This window comes from Taurulus bubalis (assembly GCF_910589615.1).
Source record: "Taurulus bubalis genome assembly, chromosome: 3".
Taxonomy (NCBI): domain Eukaryota; kingdom Metazoa; phylum Chordata; class Actinopteri; order Perciformes; family Cottidae; genus Taurulus; species Taurulus bubalis.
In genome coordinates, this window is record NC_136591.1 from 1,416,346 (window position 1) to 1,439,372 (window position 23,027).

A 23,027-nucleotide genomic window follows, 5' to 3' on the forward strand; every position below is an offset into this window, starting at 1 on the left:
GGAAGTAAACAGTGCACACGGGAAGTTCAATAAATGTTGAATTAACTCTATCATTTAGGCTGGACTTACCTGGAAATACAGGCTGAGGTGCCTGCATTTCCAACGCAGACAGAGAACGCCGTCCAGAGACAAAGGCCGCAAGCATTGAACCAAGAGGCCTGGAGGAAGAAATGACAACAATATACTTTCAGAATGAGACGACATTACAAATACTCACATGTCTTCAGGGATGTTATCCAGCTCAGTAAAACACGTACTGTGATGCACTCTTGGCTCCCTGGCTTGCGGCCAGGACAGAGGCTGTGGTGCTGCTGGTGCTGCTGGTAGTACTGGTAGTACTGGTGGTACTGGTGGAGGTGCCAGCAGTAGCACTGGTCCTCTGTCTGTCTCTGCCTCTGATGTACTGGACAGCGTTCTCCATCTGCGTACCAGGTGTTGGTGCCGTCCTCCGCAGGTAGTTGACAAATCTGCACAAATCAGACATTTAGTCTTCTGATTCTTCTGGTTGATGGTCAGCACAGCAACTTTATTTTCATCAAAATGTTGCAACGACGTACCGGATCTTTTGTGAGTCCTCAGACTCGTACAGGCTCTGCAGCGTCTCAAATTTGAAGTCCCCAAAGCCAACAAGGGCCTGTCCCTCCTAGCCGGGCCGGGCTGGAGGGACTTCCCCCTCCCCAAACGCACAGTGGAACCTGACTGCCTCCACAAAGCCAGGGTACGCTGAGGAGTAGCGGTGAAGGCGTTCTGCAAGTTCACAAAGGAGGTTAATACTGTCATTTCTCTCATTTGTGTTATGGTATGAATGTGTACTGAAGTACTCCACCTAGTTGGCCATCAGCGGGGACTGAGAGGCTGTCCTCTCTCGCTCCTTCTGGTGGGAGGAGACCAGGTTCACTCAGTAGCCCACGTCGTTCTCCAAGAGCCAGTGGAAGGTCTGGCCCAGATACTGACCAAACTGCAGCTTACACCGGCTCAGGACGAGGGCGGCGTTGGCAGGGTCGCCCCCCTCGGAGACGACGTGGGCCCTGGCCTCTGCCTCCACCTCCTCTGGCTCCTTTGCCCGGTACCCTTGTACCTTCCGAGGGCCAAGAGGGCCTCAGCAGGAGGGGCCCATTAGGGGCCCTCACGAATGTTGGATGTTCAATCTAAACATGAAGTGGAACATTAGCAGTAAATACTTTAAGATCATAAAGAATAACAAATGATGATGAAGACCATGTAACACTTACAGTCATCGTTTCTCATTGTATCTAGTTGAGATCTGTAATAAAACAGAAACAGTTACAGTATTTTATTTACTCACATTTGTATGAGACAACTTATGTAAAAAGAAAACTCTACAAGGTCATTACAACTAACAACAACAAATAAAACGGGTTCGTTCATCTTCGTTCACATACATAAATAGATATATTACAATATTATAATGATATAATAAATCATATATATATTAATATAATATGAACACAAATGGGTGACATATTGTATTATATATATTATATATAATACCAGTGCATTGAACAGACAGCACGTGAATATCAGGTTTAAGCAGCAGCACCGTTAGCCGGGAACACAGAGTCATAATGAATAAGAGTCTGGTTATAACTTTTAGGTAAAGTAAAGTAAAGTTTTAACATATGAACAACAAAGCTCCACTGTGTGACTGTCTCAACAAACCTCTATATTCTATAATAATATATTTTTAAAAAGTGCATTGAGCAGACAGCAGTGTGTTAGCAGCGTAGCATGCAGCAGAAGCATAACAACACGTGAAAAACTGGTTTAAACAGCAGCAACGTCAGCTGGTTAACACAGTCATAATAAACTGACTGTCTTTATAATTATTTAGGAAAGTAAAGTAACTTTTTTAACATATTTAAACAAAGTTCACTGTGTGACTGTCTACACAAAGCTCCAACAGTCAGAGCAGACTGGCTGATTATAAGTAACTCCAGGACTGTCAGCCACAAATAACAGCACTAATATGAGCACTAATATGTTATACAGTCATATGTAACAGCAGTTAATAAGCACAACGTCGATAAAGTGTAATAAAATATAAAGTATTGTACTCACGTCTCACTCTCTCCAGTCACTGATAGAAGTGCAGCTGCTCCAGATTCTGAAATTGAAACAAATGCAGCCATCTGATTGGAGGCAAAAGCTTGCCTCGCGTGATTGGCTGCTCAACAGTTGGAACAGAGAAGAATGTTTTCTCGGGAGCGCGAGGATGACACGCAAATTTGTGAAGCGTTTCTATATTTTAATATGCCCGAGCTGAATTCCCAGCGTTCCTAGCTGGATCTCGCAGCTGCAGTCGCAATGCTGGAACACATGAGGTCATTGGACAGCCTAAACTTCATTGTCCATCCTCCTACTCGTTATATTAATCATTTCTATAATTTTCATTGAATGTACTGTAACTTCATAGAACTGAACTGAAGAATACTCCTGAACTGAAGGGTACTCTGAATTTGGGGGTGTGTCTTTGGAATACAGGGATACTCGGAATTTTAATATTCCTTGCATTCCTAGCCGGCCCTCGCAGCTGCAGTTGCAATGCTGGACTACATATCCCCAAACTCCGAGTACCCTTCAGTTCTATGATGTTACAGCACATTCAATGAATATGACAGAAATGATTAATATAATGAGTAGGAGGATGGACAATGAAGTTTAGGCTGTCCAATAACCTCATGTAGTCCAGCATTGCATCTGCAGCTGCGAGATCCGGCTAGGAATGCCAGGAATATTAAAATTCCGAGTATCCCTGTGTTCCTAAGACACATCCCCAAACTCCGAGTACCCTTCAGTTCAGGAGTATTCTTCACTTCAGTTCAATGAATTTGCAGGCCATTCAATGAATATGACAGAAGTTATGAATATAATGAGTTATGAGGATGGACAATGAAGTTTAGGCTGTCCAATGACCTCATGTAGTCCAGCATTGCGACTGCAGCTGCGAGATCCGGCTAGGAACGCCGGGAATATTAAAATATAGAAACGCTTCACGAATTTGCGTGTCATCCTTTCGCAGGGGCCATGCTAATCTTCTCTGTATCGTTTCCAATTTATTATATGCCCTGCCTTAGCAAGCACATTGACCCCAAAGGTGCTCCCTACTATTTGACCCCCTGGTCCTCGGAACGCCGCCTTCTTAATGGACAGGTGCAAATTCCGAGTATCCCTGTGTTCCTAAGACACACCCCCAAACTCCGAGTACCCTTCAGTTCAGGAGTATTCTTCAGTTCTATGATGTTACAGCACATTCAATGAATATGACTGAAATGATTAATATAATGAGTAGGAGGATGGACAATGAAGTTTAGGCTGTCCAATAACGTCATGTAGTCCAGCATTGCATCTGCAGCTGCGAGATCCGGCTAGGAATGCCAGGAATATTAAAATTCCGAATATCCCTGTGTTCCTAAGACACATCCCCAAACTCCGAGTACCCTTCAGTTCTATGATGTTACAGCACATTCAATGAATATGACTGAAATGATTAATATAATGAGTAGGAGGATGGACAATGAAGTTTAGGCTGTCCAATAACCTCATGTAGTCCAGCATTGCATCTGCAGCTGCGAGATCCGGCTAGGAATGCCAGGAATATTAAAATTCCGAGTATCCCTGTGTTCCTAAGACACATCCCCAAACTCCGAGTACCCTTCAGTTCTATGATGTTACAGCACATTCAATGAATATGACTGAAATGATTAATATAATGAGTAGGAGGATGGACAAGGAAGTTTAGGCTGTCCAATAACCTCATGTAGTCCAGCATTGCAACTGCAGCTGCGAGATCCGGCTAGGAATGCCAGGAATATTAAAATTCCGAGTATCCCTGTGTTCCTAAAACACATCCCCAAACTCCGAGTACCCTTCAGTTCAGGAGTATTCTTCAATTCAGTTCAATGAATTTGCAGCCCATTCAATGAATATGACAGAAATTATGAATATAATGAGTTATGAGGATGGACAATGAAGTTTAGGCTGTCCAATGACCTCATGTAGTCCAGCATTGCGACTGCAGTTGCGAGATCCGGCTAGGAACGCCGGGAATTCAGCTCGGGCATATTAAAATATAGAAACGCTTCACGAATTTGCGTGTCATCCTTTCGCAGGGGCCATGCTAATCTTCTCTGTATCGTTTCCAATTTATTATATGCGCTGCCTTAGCAAGCACATTGACCCCAAAGGTGCTCCCTACTATTTGACCCCCTGGTTCTCGGAACGCCGCCTTCTTAATGGACAGGTGCAAATTCCGAGTATCCCTGTGTTCCTAAGACACACCCCCAAACTCCGAGTACCCTTCAGTTCAGGAGTATTCTTCAGTTCTATGATGTTACAGCACATTCAATGAATATGACAGAAATGATTAATATAATGAGTAGGAGGATGGACAATGAAGTTTAGGCTGTCCAATAACCTCATGTAGTCCAGCATTGCAACTGTAGCTGCGAGATCCGGCTAGGAATGCCAGGAATATTAAAATTCCGAATATCCCTGTGTTCCTAAGACACATCCCCAAACTCCGAGTACCCTTCAGTTCTATGATGTTACAGCACATTCAATGAATATGACTGAAATGATTAATATAATGAGTAGGAGGATGGACAATGAAGTTTAGGCTGTCCAATAACCTCATGTAGTCCAGCATTGCAACTGCAGCTGCGAGATCCGGCTAGGAATGCCAGGAATATTAAAATTCCGAGTATCCCTGTGTTCCTAAGACACATCCCCAAACTCCGAGTACCCTTCAGTTCTATGATGTTACAGCACATTCAATGAATATGACTGAAATGATTAATATAATGAGTAGGAGGATGGACAATGAAGTTTAGGCTGTCCAATAACCTCATGTAGTCCAGCATTGCAACTGCAGCTGCGAGATCCGGCTAGGAATGCCAGGAATATTAAAATTCCGAGTATCCCTGTGTTCCTAAGACACATCCCCAAACTCCGAGTACCCTTCAGTTCTATGATGTTACAGCACATTCAATGAATATGACTGAAATGATTAATATAATGAGTAGGAGGATGGACAATGAAGTTTAGGCTGTCCAATAACGTCATGTAGTCCAGCATTGCATCTGCAGCTGCGAGATCCGGCTAGGAATGCCAGGAATATTAAAATTCAGAGTATCCCTGTGTTCCTAAGACACACCCCCAAACTCCGAGTACCCTTCAGTTCAGGAGTATTCTTCAGTTCTATGATGTTACAGCACATTCAATGAATATGACAGAAATGATTAATATAATGAGTAGGAGGATGGACAATGAAGTTTAGGCTGTCCAATAACCTCATGTAGTCCAGCATTGCAACTGTAGCTGCGAGATCCGGCTAGGAATGCCAGGAATATTAAAATTCCGAATATCCCTGTGTTCCTAAGACACATCCCCAAACTCCGAGTACCCTTCAGTTCTATGATGTTACAGCACATTCAATGAATATGACTGAAATGATTAATATAATGAGTAGGAGGATGGACAATGAAGTTTAGGCTGTCCAATAACCTCATGTAGTCCAGCATTGCAACTGCAGCTGCGAGATCCGGCTAGGAATGCCAGGAATATTAAAATTCCGAGTATCCCTGTGTTCCTAAGACACATCCCCAAACTCCGAGTACCCTTCAGTTCTATGATGTTACAGCACATTCAATGAATATGACTGAAATGATTAATATAATGAGTAGGAGGATGGACAATGAAGTTTAGGCTGTCCAATAACCTCATGTAGTCCAGCATTGCAACTGCAGCTGCGAGATCCGGCTAGGAATGCCAGGAATATTAAAATTCCGAGTATCCCTGTGTTCCTAAGACACATCCCCAAACTCCGAGTACCCTTCAGTTCTATGATGTTACAGCACATTCAATGAATATGACTGAAATGATTAATATAATGAGTAGGAGGATGGACAATGAAGTTTAGGCTGTCCAATAACGTCATGTAGTCCAGCATTGCATCTGCAGCTGCGAGATCCGGCTAGGAATGCCAGGAATATTAAAATTCCGAGTATCCCTGTGTTCCTAAGACACACCCCCAAACTCCGAGTACCCTTCAGTTCAGGAGTATTCTTCAGTTCTATGATGTTACAGCACATTCAATGAATATGACAGAAATGATTAATATAATGAGTAGGAGGATGGACAATGAAGTTTAGGCTGTCCAATAACCTCATGTAGTCCAGCATTGCAACTGTAGCTGCGAGATCCGGCTAGGAATGCCAGGAATATTAAAATTCCGAATATCCCTGTGTTCCTAAGACACATCCCCAAACTCCGAGTACCCTTCAGTTCTATGATGTTACAGCACATTCAATGAATATGACTGAAATGATTAATATAATGAGTAGGAGGATGGACAATGAAGTTTAGGCTGTCCAATAACCTCATGTAGTCCAGCATTGCATCTGCAGCTGCGAGATCCGGCTAGGAATGCCAGGAATATTAAAATTCCGAGTATCCCTGTGTTCCTAAGACACATCCCCAAACTCCGAGTACCCTTCAGTTCTATGATGTTACAGCACATTCAATGAATATGACTGAAATGATTAATATAATGAGTAGGAGGATGGACAATGAAGTTTAGGCTGTCCAATAACCTCATGTAGTCCAGCATTGCAACTGCAGCTGCGAGATCCGGCTAGGAATGCCAGGAATATTAAAATTCCGAGTATCCCTGTGTTCCTAAGACACATCCCCAAACTCCGAGTACCCTTCAGTTCAGGAGTATTCTTCAATTCAGTTCAATGAATTTGCAGCCCATTCAATGAATATGACAGAAATTATGAATATAATGAGTTATGAGGATGGACAATGAAGTTTAGGCTGTCCAATGACCTCATGTAGTCCAGCATTGCGACTGCAGTTGCGAGATCCGGCTAGGAACGCCGGGAATTCAGCTCGGGCATATTAAAATATAGAAACGCTTCACGAATTTGCGTGTCATCCTTTCGCAGGGGCCATGCTAATCTTCTCTGTATCGTTTCCAATTTATTATATGCGCTGCCCTAGCAAGCACATTGACCCCAAAGGTGCTCCCTACTATTTGACGCCCTGGTTCTCGGAACGCCGCCTTCTTAATGGACAGGTGCAAATTCCGAGTATCCCTGTGTTCCTAAGACACACCCCCAAACTCCGAGTACCCTTCAGTTCAGGAGTATTCTTCAGTTCTATGATGTTACAGCACATTCAATGAATATGACAGAAATGATTAATATAATGAGTAGGAGGATGGACAATGAAGTTTAGGCTGTCCAATAACCTCATGTAGTCCAGCATTGCAACTGTAGCTGCGAGATCCGGCTAGGAATGCCAGGAATATTAAAATTCCGAATATCCCTGTGTTCCTAAGACACATCCCCAAACTCCGAGTACCCTTCAGTTCTATGATGTTACAGCACATTCAATGAATATGACTGAAATGATTAATATAATGAGTAGGAGGATGGACAATGAAGTTTAGGCTGTCCAATAACCTCATGTAGTCCAGCATTGCAACTGCAGCTGCGAGATCCGGCTAGGAATGCCAGGAATATTAAAATTCCGAGTATCCCCGTGTTCCTAAGACACATCCCCAAACTCCGAGTACCCTTCAGTTCTATGATGTTACAGCACATTCAATGAATATGACTGAAATGATTAATATAATGAGTAGGAGGATGGACAATGAAGTTTAGGCTGTCCAATAACGTCATGTAGTCCAGCATTGCATCTGCAGCTGCGAGATCCGGCTAGGAATGCCAGGAATATTAAAATTCCGAGTATCCCTGTGTTCCTAAGACACACCCCCAAACTCCGAGTACCCTTCAGTTCAGGAGTATTCTTCAGTTCTATGATGTTACAGCACATTCAATGAATATGACAGAAATGATTAATATAATGAGTAGGAGGATGGACAATGAAGTTTAGGCTGTCCAATAACCTCATGTAGTCCAGCATTGCAACTGTAGCTGCGAGATCCGGCTAGGAATGCCAGGAATATTAAAATTCCGAATATCCCTGTGTTCCTAAGACACATCCCCAAACTCCGAGTACCCTTCAGTTCTATGATGTTACAGCACATTCAATGAATATGACTGAAATGATTAATATAATGAGTAGGAGGATGGACAATGAAGTTTAGGCTGTCCAATAACCTCATGTAGTCCAGCATTGCAACTGCAGCTGCGAGATCCGGCTAGGAATGCCAGGAATATTAAAATTCCGAGTATCCCTGTGTTCCTAAGACACATCCCCAAACTCCGAGTACCCTTCAGTTCTATGATGTTACAGCACATTCAATGAATATGACTGAAATGATTAATATAATGAGTAGGAGGATGGACAATGAAGTTTAGGCTGTCCAATAACCTCATGTAGTCCAGCATTGCAACTGCAGCTGCGAGATCCGGCTAGGAATGCCAGGAATATTAAAATTCCGAGTATCCCTGTGTTCCTAAGACACATCCCCAAACTCCGAGTACCCTTCAGTTCTATGATGTTACAGCACATTCAATGAATATGACTGAAATGATTAATATAATGAGTAGGAGGATGGACAATGAAGTTTAGGCTGTCCAATAACGTCATGTAGTCCAGCATTGCATCTGCAGCTGCAAGATCCGGCTAGGAATGCCAGGAATATTAAAATTCCGAGTATCCCTGTGTTCCTAAGACACACCCCCAAACTCCGAGTACCCTTCAGTTCAGGAGTATTCTTCAGTTCTATGATGTTACAGCACATTCAATGAATATGACAGAAATGATTAATATAATGAGTAGGAGGATGGACAATGAAGTTTAGGCTGTCCAATAACCTCATGTAGTCCAGCATTGCAACTGTAGCTGCGAGATCCGGCTAGGAATGCCAGGAATATTAAAATTCCGAATATCCCTGTGTTCCTAAGACACATCCCCAAACTCCGAGTACCCTTCAGTTCTATGATGTTACAGCACATTCAATGAATATGACTGAAATGATTAATATAATGAGTAGGAGGATGGACAATGAAGTTTAGGCTGTCCAATAACCTCATGTAGTCCAGCATTGCATCTGCAGCTGCGAGATCCGGCTAGGAATGCCAGGAATATTAAAATTCCGAGTATCCCTGTGTTCCTAAGACACATCCCCAAACTCCGAGTACCCTTCAGTTCTATGATGTTACAGCACATTCAATGAATATGACTGAAATGATTAATATAATGAGTAGGAGGATGGACAATGAAGTTTAGGCTGTCCAATAACCTCATGTAGTCCAGCATTGCAACTGCAGCTGCGAGATCCGGCTAGGAATGCCAGGAATATTAAAATTCCGAGTATCCCTGTGTTCCTAAGACACATCCCCAAACTCCGAGTACCCTTCAGTTCAGGAGTATTCTTCAATTCAGTTCAATGAATTTGCAGCCCATTCAATGAATATGACAGAAATGATTAATATAATGAGTAGGAGGATGGACAATGAAGTTTAGGCTGTCCAATAACCTCATGTAGTCCAGCATTGCGACTGCAGTTGCGAGATCCGGCTAGGAACGCCGGGAATTCAGCTCGGGCATATTAAAATATAGAAACGCTTCACGAATTTGCGTGTCATCCTTTCGCAACCTGGTGTTCACGTGTTATTGACGTGTTGTGTTGACGTGCGGCTGCCGCAGCGCCGAGCTGCTAACACACTGCTGTCGGTTCAATGCACTTTTATTATATATTTCAATATTATTATAGTCAGTTTATTATGATTGTGTTACCGGGCGGGGGTCGCTGCTGTTTAAACCTGTTGTTCACGTGTAGCTCCTGCCTGCAGCAAGCTGAGCTGATAACACTGCTGTCTGTTCAATGCACTTTTATTATAACTTATTATATTATATATAATAGTATATATTATGTCACACACTGTCTATTTAATACACTTGTATTATATATTAGTGTATATATTATAATAATACACATACTATTCATAGTAATATTATTATGTTCCTCTTTATGTTTAGATGGAACATCCAACATTTGTGAGGGCCTCCAGTGGAACTCTCCTGCTGAGGGCCTCGCCAGCAGCCCGGGCTCAGAAGGTCGGCAGGGGCCAACCCTACAGGCCAAAGCAGCCAGAGGAGGTGGAGGCAGAGGCCAGGGCCCACGTCGTCTCCAAGGGCGGTGACCCTGCCAACGCCGCCCTCAACCTGAGCCGGTGTAAGCTGCAGTTTGGTCAGTATCTGGGCCAGACCTTCCACTGGCTCTTGGAGAACGACGTGGGCTACTGAGTGAACCTGGTCTCCTCCCACCAGAAGGAGCGAGAGAGGACAGCGTCTCAGTCCCCGCTGATGGCCAACAAGGTGGAGTCCTTCAGTACACGTTCATGCCATAGCACAAATGAGAGAAATGACAGTTTTAACCTCCTTTGTGAACTTGCACCCGCTACTCCTCAGCGTACCCTGGCTTTGTGGAGGCAGTCAGGTTCCACTGTGCGTTTGAGGAGGGGGAAGTCCCGCCAGCCCGGGCAGGAGGGACAGGCCCTTGTTGGCTTCGGGGACTTTAAATTTGAGACCCTGCAGAGCCTGTACGAGTCTGAGGACTCAAAAAAGATCAGGTACGTCGCTTGCGGCCTTTGTCTCTGGACGGCGTTCTCTGTCTGCGTTGGAAATGCAGGCCCAGGTCAAGAAGATGGTGGGCCCTGAGCCTGCATTTCCAGGTAAGTCCAGCATAAATTATAGAGTTAATTCATCTTTTTTGAACTTCCTGTGTGCACTGTTTACTTCCTGCTTCTTCTCTCATCATGTGATTACAGCCCAAACCATTTATTTCTCTTTAAGCCTCAGATGTACAGGCCCCTCTCTCGCTCCACCTCCCTCCTCCTCAGCACCACATCCTGGAGCTGGTGACTCTGCGGTGCCGCATGAGCCCACAGACCAGGAGCTGCTGGAGGCCACGCAGGACAAAGACGGCCTGGTGCAGCCTCATGCAGTCACCAGCTCCCTCGGCCCGGCCTGCAGTCGCCACCCGGAAGCCGCCTGCAGCCGCCACCCGGACGCCGCCACCGGAGGAACAGGAGGAGTTCCCCGGTCCAGCCTTCCTCCCTCCCCCACCACCTGCCGACAGCGCTGAGGTGAGTCTGTCTGTCAAACACATGAGGCCTCATGTGTCTCTGCTGCCCTCATGAAGTGTCCTCAGGTATGAAGATGTCCCGTCTGTTTGTGTCGTCTCACCAGTTGCTGCCCGAGTCCTGGCAGGCAGCTCTCACTGCAGAGCAGCAGCAGTGGATCGGTCGGGTGCTGTTTACCAGGGACGGCGGGGGGAGGTCTCGACTCATCGGTGAGCTGAATCTCTGGTGGTCCCCCCCCCAAACCCGGCCCATCTACACCCAGCCTCCCGCATCCCCCGACCCCTTCTTTGCATGTCGGCTGTTCCTCTGGATGAGGGACATTTTATTGTTTGCTTTTATAATATGTATATATACACACACTAGTTTGTTTATCTTGTTTCTTTATTTATTACTATTTGCCATCTTTTATTTTGTGTTTGTTATTTATTTCAATAAAAGTCTTGCAATCGGAACTTTGTTTGAAGCTTTATTATTTCTTATATGATCTTAAATACAAGCTCTCGACATTATGATAGAAATGGTGACATGACAATGACAATAAATAACTAAACATGACCATGAAGCTCAGGATGTCCAGCTGTCTGATGACCTCATGGAGTCCAGGATCAGGAGACCAGATGTGGAGCTTCATACAGCTGTGAATGAGAATAAATAAATAAATAACTGTACATGGACCATAAAGCTCAGGCTGTCCAGCTGCTGTCTGATGACCTCATATAGTCCATTTCAGCACCAGGCAACCAGGACAGATGTGCAGCATCTTCTTTGCCCTTGGCTGGGTTCGAACCACCAACCTTGCAGTCGGCCGCAAACCCCTTTGTCCGTGTCCTTATCCCCCGCAAAGCCCCCCTGCTTTCACAGAGAAGAATGAACCATATCCTTTTCGCAGGGGCCATGCTAATCTTCTCTGTATCGTTTCCAATTTATTATATGCGCTGCCTTAGCAAGCACATTGACCCCAAAGGTGCTCCCTACTATTTGACCCCCTGGTTCTCGGAACGCCGCCTTCTTAATGGACAGGTGCAAATTCCGAGTATCCCTGTGTTCCTAAGACACACCCCCAAACTCCGAGTACCCTTCAGTTCAAGAGTATTCTTCAGTTCTATGATGTTACAGCACATTCAATGAATATGACAGAAATGATTAATATAATGAGTAGGAGGATGGACAATGAAGTTTAGGCTGTCCAATAACCTCATGTAGTCCAGCATTGCAACTGTAGCTGCGAGATCCGGCTAGGAATGCCAGGAATATTAAAATTCCGAATATCCCTGTGTTCCTAAGACACATCCCCAAACTCCGAGTACCCTTCAGTTCTATGATGTTACAGCACATTCAATGAATATGACTGAAATGATTAATATAATGAGTAGGAGGATGGACAATGAAGTTTAGGCTGTCCAATAACCTCATGTAGTCCAGCATTGCATCTGCAGCTGCGAGATCCGGCTAGGAATGCCAGGAATATTAAAATTCCGAGTATCCCTGTGTTCCTAAGACACATCCCCAAACTCCGAGTACCCTTCAGTTCAGGAGTATTCTTCACTTCAGTTCAATGAATTTGCAGGCCATTCAATGAATATGACAGAAATTATGAATATAATGAGTTATGAGGATGGACAATGAAGTTTAGGCTGTCCAATGACCTCATGTAGTCCAGCATTGCGACTGCAGCTGCGAGATCCGGCTAGGAACGCCAGGAATTCAGCTCGGGCATATTAAAATATAGAAACGCTTCACGAATTTGCGTGTCATCCTTTCGCAGGGGCCATGCTAATCTTCTCTGTATCGTTTCCAATTTATTATATGCGCTGCCTTAGCAAGCACATTGACCCCAAAGGTGCTCCCTACTATTTGACCCCCTGGTTCTCGGAACGCCGCCTTCTTAATGGACAGGTGCAAATTCCGAGTATCCCTGTGTTCCTAAGACACACCCCCAAACTCCGAGTACCCTTCAGTTCAGGAGTATTCTTCAGTTCTATGATGTTACAGCACATTCAATGAATATGACAGAAATGATTAATATAATGAGTAGGAGGATGGACAATGAAGTTTAGGCTGTCCAATAACCTCATGTAGTCCAGCATTGCAACTGTAGCTGCGAGATCCGGCTAGGAATGCCAGGAATATTAAAATTCCGAATATCCCTGTGTTCCTAAGACACATCCCCAAACTCCGAGTACCCTTCAGTTCTATGATGTTACAGCACATTCAATGAATATGACTGAAATGATTAATATAATGAGTAGGAGGATGGACAATGAAGTTTAGGCTGTCCAATAACCTCATGTAGTCCAGCATTGCATCTGCAGCTGCGAGATCCGGCTAGGAATGCCAGGAATATTAAAATTCCGAGTATCCCTGTGTTCCTAAGACACATCCCCAAACTCCGAGTACCCTTCAGTTCAGGAGTATTCTTCACTTCAGTTCAATGAATTTGCAGGCCATTCAATGAATATGACAGAAATTATGAATATAATGAGTTATGAGGATGGACAATGAAGTTTAGGCTGTCCAATGACCTCATGTAGTCCAGCATTGCGACTGCAGCTGCGAGATCCGGCTAGGAACGCCAGGAATTCAGCTCGGGCATATTAAAATATAGAAACGCTTCACGAATTTGCGTGTCATCCTTTCGCAGGGGCCATGCTAATCTTCTCTGTATCGTTTCCAATTTATTATATGCGCTGCCTTAGCAAGCACATTGACCCCAAAGGTGCTCCCTACTATTTGACCCCCTGGTTCTCGGAACGCCGCCTTCTTAATGGACAGGTGCAAATTCCGAGTATCCCTGTGTTCCTAAGACACACCCCCAAACTCCGAGTACCCTTCAGTTCAGGAGTATTCTTCAGTTCTATGATGTTACAGCACATTCAATGAATATGACAGAAATGATTAATATAATGAGTAGGAGGATGGACAATGAAGTTTAGGCTGTCCAATAACCTCATGTAGTCCAGCATTGCAACTGTAGCTGCGAGATCCGGCTAGGAATGCCAGGAATATTAAAATTCCGAATATCCCTGTGTTCCTAAGACACATCCCCAAACTCCGAGTACCCTTCAGTTCTATGATGTTACAGCACATTCAATGAATATGACTGAAATGATTAATATAATGAGTAGGAGGATGGACAATGAAGTTTAGGCTGTCCAATAACCTCATGTAGTCCAGCATTGCATCTGCAGCTGCGAGATCCGGCTAGGAATGCCAGGAATATTAAAATTCCGAGTATCCCTGTGTTCCTAAGACACATCCCCAAACTCCGAGTACCCTTCAGTTCAGGAGTATTCTTCAGTTCTATGATGTTACAGCACATTCAATGAATATGACTGAAATGATTAATATAATGAGTAGGAGGATGGACAATGAAGTTTAGGCTGTCCAATAACCTCATGTAGTCCAGCATTGCATCTGCAGCTGCGAGATCCGGCTAGGAATGCCAGGAATATTAAAATTCCGAGTATCCCTGTGTTCCTAAGACACACCCCCAAACTCCGAGTACCCTTCAGTTCAGGAATATTCTTCAGTTCTATGATGTTACAGCACATTCAATGAATATGACTGAAATGATTAATATAATGAGTAGGAGGATGGACAATGAAGTTTAGGCTGTCCAATAACCTCATGTAGTCCAGCATTGCAACTGCAGCTGCGAGATCCGGCTAGGAATGCCAGGAATATTAAAATTCCGAGTATCCCTGTGTTCCTAAGACACATCCCCAAACTCTGAGTACCCTTCAGTTCAGGAGTATTCTTCACTTCAGTTCAATGAATTTACAGCCCATTCAATGAATAGGACAGAAATTATGAATATAATGAGTAGGAGGATGGACAATGAAGTTTAGGCTGTCCAATAACCTCATGTAGTCCAGCATTGCGACTGCAGCTGCGAGATCCGGCTAGGAATGCCAGGAATATTAAAATTCCGAGTATCCCTGTGTTCCTAAGACACATCCCCAAACTCCGAGTACCCTTCAGTTCTATGATGTTACAGCACATTCAATGAATATGACTGAAATGATTAATATAATGAGTAGGAGGATGGACAATGAAGTTTAGGCTGTCCAATAACCTCATGTAGTCCAGCATTGCAACTGCAGCTGCGAGATCCGGCTAGGAATGCCAGGAATATTAAAATTCCGAGTATCCCTGTGTTCCTAAGACACATCCCCAAACTCCGAGTACCCTTCAGTTCAGGAGTATTCTTCACTTCAGTTCAATGAAGTTGCAGCCCATTCAATGAATATGACAGAAATTATGAATATAATGAGTTGGAGGATGGACAATGAAGTTTAGGCTGTCCAATGACCTCATGTAGTCCAGCATTGCGACTGCAGCTGCGAGATCCGGCTAGGAATGCCAGGAATATTAAAATTCCGAGTATCCCTGTGTTCCTAAGACACATCCCCAAACTCCGAGTACCCTTCAGTTCTATGATGTTACAGCACATTCAATGAATATGACTGAAATGATTAATATAATGAGTAGGAGGATGGACAATGAAGTTTAGGCTGTCCAATAACCTCATGTAGTCCAGCATTGCAACTGCAGCTGCGAGATCCGGCTAGGAATGCCAGGAATATTAAAATTCCGAGTATCCCTGTGTTCCTAAGACACATCCCCAAACTCCGAGTACCCTTCAGTTCAGGAGTATTCTTCACTTCAGTTCAATGAATTTGCAGCCCATTCAATGAATATGACAGAAATTATGAATATAATGAGTTATGAGGATGGACAATGAAGTTTAGGCTGCCCAATAACCTCATGTAGTCCAGCATTGCAACTGCAGCTGCGAGATCCGGCTAGGAATGCCAGGAATATTAAAATTCCGAGTATCCCTGTGTTCCTAAGACACATCCCCAAACTCCGAGTACCCTTCAGTTCTATGATGTTACAGCACATTCAATGAATATGACAGAACTTATTAATATAATGAGTAGGAGGATGGACAATGAAGTTTAGGCTGTCCAATAACCTCATGTAGTCCAGCATTGCAACTGCAGCTGCGAGGGCCGGCTAGGAATGCCAGGAATATTAAAATTCCGAGTATCCCTGTGTTCCTAAGACACATCCCCAAACTCCGAGTACCCTTCAGTTCACGAGTATTCTTCAGTTCTATGATGTTACAGCACATTCAATGAATATGACAGAACTTATTAATATAATGAGTAGGAGGATGGACAATGAAGTTTAGGCTGTCCAATAACCTCATGTAGTCCAGCATTGCAACTGCAGCTGCGAGATCCGGCTAGGAATGCCAGGAATATTAAAATTCCGAGTATCCCTGTGTTCCTAAGACACATCCCCAAACTCCGAGTACCCTTCAGTTCAGGAGTTACGACAGAAATGATTAATATAATGAGTTATGAGGATGGACAATGAAGTTTAGGCTGTCCAATGACCTCATGTAGTCCAGCATTGCGACTGCAGCTGCGAGATCCAGCTAGGAACGCCGGGAATTCAGCTGGGGCATATTAAAATATAGAAACGCTTCACGAATTTGCTGTCATCCTCGCGCCTCTGTGGGATCCTTCTTTGTTCCAACTGTTCCAATTGTTCCAATTGTTGAGCAGCCAATCACGCGAGGCAAGCTTTTGCCTCCAATCAGATGGCTGCATTTGTTCCAACTTCAGAATCTGGAGCAGCCTTCTTGGATCCCAGCAACGCAGCGCAGCTGCACTTCTCTCAGTGACTGGAGAGAGTGAGACGTGAGTACAATACTTCATATTTTATTACACTTTATCGACGTTGTGCTTATTAACTGCTGTTACATATGACTGTATAACATATTAGTGCTCATATTAGTGCTGTTATGTGTGGCTGACAGTCCTGGAGTTACTTATAATCAGTCAGTCTTTTCTGACTGTTGGAGCTTTGTTTTTAATATGTTAAAACTTTACAAAATAATTATAAAGACAGTCAGTTTATTATGACTGTTTTAACCAGCTGACGTTGCTGCTGTTTAAACCAGTTTTTCACGTGTTGTTATGCTTCTGCTGCATGCTACGCTGCTAACACACTGCTGTCTGTTCAATGCACTTTTTTATATATTATTATTGAATATAGAGGTTTGTTTAGACAGTCACACAGTGGAGCTTTGTTGTTCATATGTTAAAACTTTACTTTACTTTACCTAAAAGTTATAACCAGACTCTCATTCATTATGACTCTGTGTTCCCGGCTAACGGTGCTGCTGCTTAAGCCTGATATTCATGTGCTGTCTGTTCAATGCACTGGTATTATATATAATATATATAATATAATATGTCACCCATTTTTGTTTATATTATATTAATATATATATATATATATATATATATATATATATATATATATATATATATATATATATATATTATTTATTATAATATTTTAATATATCTATTTATGTATGTGAACCAAAATAAATAACCAAGATAAATGAAATGAAGTTGTCTCATACAAATGTTAGTAAATAAAATACTGTAACTGTTTCTGTTTTATTACAGATCTCAACTAGATACAATAAGAAACGATGAATGTAAGTGTTACATGGTCTTCATCATCATTTGTTATTCTTTATGATCTTCAAGTATTTATTGCTAATGTTCCACTTCATGTTTAGATTGAACATCCAACATTCGTGGAGGCCTCGCCAGCAGCCCGGGCTCTTGGACCTTGGAAGGTCCAAGGCTACCGGTCACAGGAGCCAGAGGAGGTGGAGGCAGAGGCCAGGGCCCACGTCGTCTCCGAGGGCGGCGACCCTGCCAACGCCGCCCTCAACCTGAGCCGGTGGAAGCTGCAGTTTGGTCAGTATCTGGGCCAGACCTTCCACTGGCTCTTGGAGAACGACGTGGGCTACTGAGTGAACCTGGTCTCCTCCCACCAGAAGGAGCGAGAGAGGACAGCGTCTCAGTCCCCGCTGATGGCCAACAAGGTGGAGTCCTTCAGTACACGTTCATGCCATAACACAAATGAGAGAAATGACAGTATTAACCTCCTTTGTGAACTTGCAGGACGTCTTCACCCGCTACTCCTCAGCGTACCCTGGCTTTGTGGAGGCAGTCAGGTTCCACCGTGCGTTTGGGGAGGGGGAAGTCAGCCCGGCCCGGTCAGGAGGGACAGGCCCTTGTTGGCTTCGGGGACTTCAAATTTGAGACCCTGCATAGCCTGTACGAGTCTGAGGACTCAAAAAAGATCCGCTACGTCGCTTCCGGCCTTTGTCTCTGGACGGTGTTCTCTGTCTGCGTTGGAAATGCAGGCCCAGGTCAAGAAGATGGTGGGCCCTAAGCCTGCATTTCTAGGTAAGTCCAGCATAAATGATAGAGTTAATTCATCTTTATTGAACTTTCTGTGTGCACTGTTTACTTCCTGTTTCTTCTCTCATCATGTGATTACAGCCTCACACTTCGGACCAGCTCCGTCCTCCTCCAGGTCGTCTGAGGAGCCTTCAGATGAAGAGCTGGTCAAGGCGGTAGTTGACATGGAGAAATGTGAGTAAAACATCAAGGTAACCACTCATCATGTCAGATCTGGTCTCATCGCGTTCTCTTCACCTTCTGTGCTCCTCTAGTTGTAATTGCAGCTTGGCTCAATGTGTGTCTGTCTCTCAATATTAACACAAAACACTCATCGTTTCACCTCACTGAAACCGTTTATTTCTCTTTAAGCCTCAGATGTACAGGCCCCTCTCTCCTCCTCCCTCCACCTCCTCCACCTCAGCACCACATCCTGGAGCTGGTGACTCTGCGGTGCCGCATGAGCCCACAGACCAGGAGCTGCTAGAGGCCACGCAGGACCAAGACGACCTGGTGCAGCCTCGTGCAGAGTCACCAGCTCCATCAGCGTCGCCTGCAGTCGCCACCCGGTCCAGCCTTCCTCCCGCCCCCACCACCTGCCGACAGTGCTGAGGTGAGTCTGTCTGTCAAACACATGAGGCCTCAGGTGTCTCTGCTGCCCTCATGAAGTGTCCTCAGGCAGTGGTGTAGTCCAGGGTATACGCAGGTATACAGCGTATACCCACTTATTGTTCAGTCAGCATTGTGTATACCCACTTCTCAATCACCGCTGGTGCCTGGTGCGCATTATTTATTAGTGCATGGGTCACTCACAGGCGGTCCGGGTCCGGACCCAGTCGCCGTTGTCTGTGGACCCTGGACCGAAATCCAATTATTATTTCCGAATTATTAACTGTTGATGGATCGCTTCTATTTCACCGGCGCAGCTTTTCCTGCCTTCGCGGCTCTCGTTCAGCGGTTCAGGAAACACACGCCTTGTAAATCCTCTCACACACTCGACCAATCACATGTGTGTATTCTGTTAAGCCCCGCCCTCGACTCTTGTGCCATATTCACACACATGGAGCGACAGGAGAGAGATCAGATAGTTGAAAAAAGTACGTGAATCAGAGAAGTTATTCACTCGGCGCTCCAAAAAGAGAAATGTGGGCCGCTTAACCAGAGCCTTTCACCAAGAATGGAGAGACTGTTATATGTTTATTATTCCCACAATCAGTTCAAGAGCAATACGACTCATGTTCAGCGATATTAAAATCAGCGATGTGAAGCGCCACTACGAGACAAAGCACACGGACCGACTCGCATCCGAAATTAAGGCACAGAAAAATAAACCTAAAAGCCCAATATGATCAGAACCCTAACACATGAATTAATATGATCACAGAACCCTAATACATGAACTAACTGACCAACAATAATGTTTACAGAGGAGAAATGAGCTGAAACCAGTGGTTTAATAACCAGGTAAAGGCCCTGCACACACATTTCTCTTTTTAGATGACAAGAATATAATAACTTGGCTCTTTTGATTGACATCATTTGACGCCAGAATAAACTGAATTTGAAGCTGCATGACAATGCAGTTAAATTATTATTTCTAAAATTAACGACTTTATTTTATTTATTGAATTAATTTATATAGTCTGTATGTATTATTAGATAATGTATTATTTATAATTATTCCAGTTAAATGGGAAATCTGTAATAATAAATATTATAGATGTTAATTAATTTAACTTTATTGAATTTGACAGTCATTTGTTGACACTATTCAGACGTTAAAACTGTTGGCTACTTCAATACATATAGCACAAAATCATATAGCACAAATGTGACATTATTGTGATGTTCCGGACCTTTGCTTGAGGAAATTCTCTCGAACTGGACCTTACTGAATTTGAGTTGAATACCCCTGTAGTAGTGGCTCAATGTTATTTCATAGGATAGTGAAGGCACGAGTCATGACCCGCCCTACTCTGCCTCTAATTGGCTAGTACTCGATGCCTGCGCTGATTAGATTGTTTAGGTTTTTAGCGCGAGTGGAGAGAACTGATGATAAGCCAATCAGAGGCAAAGTAGGGGCGGGTCTTAATAAGCAAAAATGTTTTTTAGACAAATTTGTTAATTTACTTTGAATTATTAGCCTTTACAAAAACGTAATGAACAGGTAAGATGAAGCGAGCCATTCAAACAACAATTTCTTTTTACAATTGCAAACGTCCTCGCGGAACTACATCAGCCAGCAGCTCAGCTACTGATAGTGAGGCTACACCGGAGCTGCTAACTGTTAGCTCCGTTAACATCAGCCCAGCGCCCGCGCTCACTCCGTCCCCCTCCCTCGTTGAAGAGGATGCCGACATGGAAGGAGATGAAGACGTCAACAACGGTGGGTCTCACTTCTATATTATAAGATCGGTTTATAGTTTTTAAAATGTAGAATTATTAAGTTTAGTATTTTCTGATTCTAGTGGTGCTAGTTAGCTAGTTAGCTATGATAGCAAACACAGTCATGGCAATGAACACAGCACACCTTAATGAGACAGAACGACATTTGGAAAATACTTAAATTATTGGCTGCGATCCATATTAATTATTTTCAACTTTATTTTGTCCCTTAAAATATGCTAAACGTCTGCCCCAACTTTCTTTTCCCGACATTTACATTTATCTTGTACACAAAATCCATACTCATACACCAGAGATAGCCTGAAGGCTTTTCAAGAGCACAGCTAGGTACGATACAATCTAAAGAACATTAGCAACTAGCTAACGTTAGCTAACATAACTTTATAAGATCATTGTGTGTTTGGTGACGTGACACAGCTAACTGCTTAATTGTAACGTTAGCTATGGCAACTGAAGTTAACGAATGTTTTGGATTGTCAGCATTTTCCTGTCAAAGGGAGATTAAAAAAAATTAGCTAGGTAGCACTAGCTAGATAAATTGAGGTAAAATGTAGCTAGTGCTAACTTATAGGAGACTGCACAATCTGAGGGTAGATGTTGGCTGCCAGTGATCTACCAATTTTAGGATGAATAAAATCTTATATCTGGGCTACTTTGGCGACTGTTTTTACAGCCAACACCACATACAGTATCAAGGGCATTTTGACTTTGTGCGACGCACAGCCAGATTCTGGCACAAATATGGCGGCACTTAAGCATAGGGCCGTCATGTGGAATCCATGAATTTGGGTAAATTATAAAAACGGGTACTTTTATTTTATTTTATAAAAGTTTACAAGTGCTTCTTCCTCACGAAAGGAAATGTTATTCTGTTGTTTACTTAGCACCTGGTTGAAGAGGGCACAAGGTGTGTCTGTGTTTTGGTCTAATTTGTGTGCAACATTGAGTCACGTTATAACGCCTTTTCTTAGAAGAGTTTCACACTTTGTATTGACAAAGCCACTGATAAAGCTACAGCTACATCATGTGTAATTGACTATTTGGGGTCTAAAATCAAAAATGTGGATTATTAGGGTGACAACTTTACACTTTTGAATAGGCTGTGGTCATTGTTACCCTTTATAGCCTATAATTAAATTACTTTTGTTGTTCTTCCTTTAGACATCAATAATGACTGGCCTGACCCGTGGACTGTCAAACAAAAAGAGGATTTTAAATCCAAGAACCCCTGGTTGGGATCAAAAAACTGGGTAAGTTTAGGTATATTGTTATTTTGGGTAGCTTCTGAAACAGTGGACACACATTAATAGTGTGTGTGTGTGTGTGTGTGTGTGTGTGTGTGTGTGTGCGCACTTGTATGTATATGGGAGAAATGGACCATGCGCACATACAGCTGTGGATACAGTAGTTACATTGTTTGTTTATGCTTCACAGGATGTCTGGTCTGTAGCAGTGTGAACTCCATTGGGATCAACAAGGAGCAAGGTGTATCACTCTCAAGAGAATGGATGAACTTTGAAATTCAAGTGTCTTCTCAGGGAAGTAGAGAAACAAGTCTGTCAGTCTTGAGAAATAAGGTCAGGAAACATGCTTTGTCCAAGGCACACACTCAAGCTGTGAAGGTGACAGAACAACAGAAAGAAGCGGCCATTGAGAATGCAGTGGAGGTTATGACTGAGTCCTACATGAAGGAAACCGAAGCTGTGTTCCGAACAGCCTACCATTTGGCCAAAAAGAACAGACCCTTTTCTGACCATGAAAGCCTCATTGAGCTGCAGGAACTGAATGGTGTAAAGATGGGCTCAATACTTCATTCATGTTACAGTGCAACACAAATATTACAACATGTTGCCAGTGAGATGCAGAGCAAAATTGTCAGTAGCATAATAGCATCATCGACTAAGTTAGCTGTCCTAATTGATGAGGCCTCTTCTTTAAGTCACAAACCTGTCATGACAGTTTCTGTTAAAGCGTCAATTCAAGAAGAAAGCCCTGAGTTCATATTCCTTGAACTTGTTGAACTAGAAAATCAGAGAGCAGATGGCATAGAGCAGGCTTTACTCACCTGTTTAACGAATGCTGGCTTTACAGAAGAGTGGCCTTGTGAAAACTGGGCAACATTTGTATCTGATGGAGCCAGTGTCATGTTAGGAAAGAAGTCAGGAGTAGCAACCAGGTTGACCTCGAGATTCCCAAAGCTGTTTGTATGGCACTGTATGAACCATAGACTTGAACTAGCTGTGTCAAATGCAGTTGATGA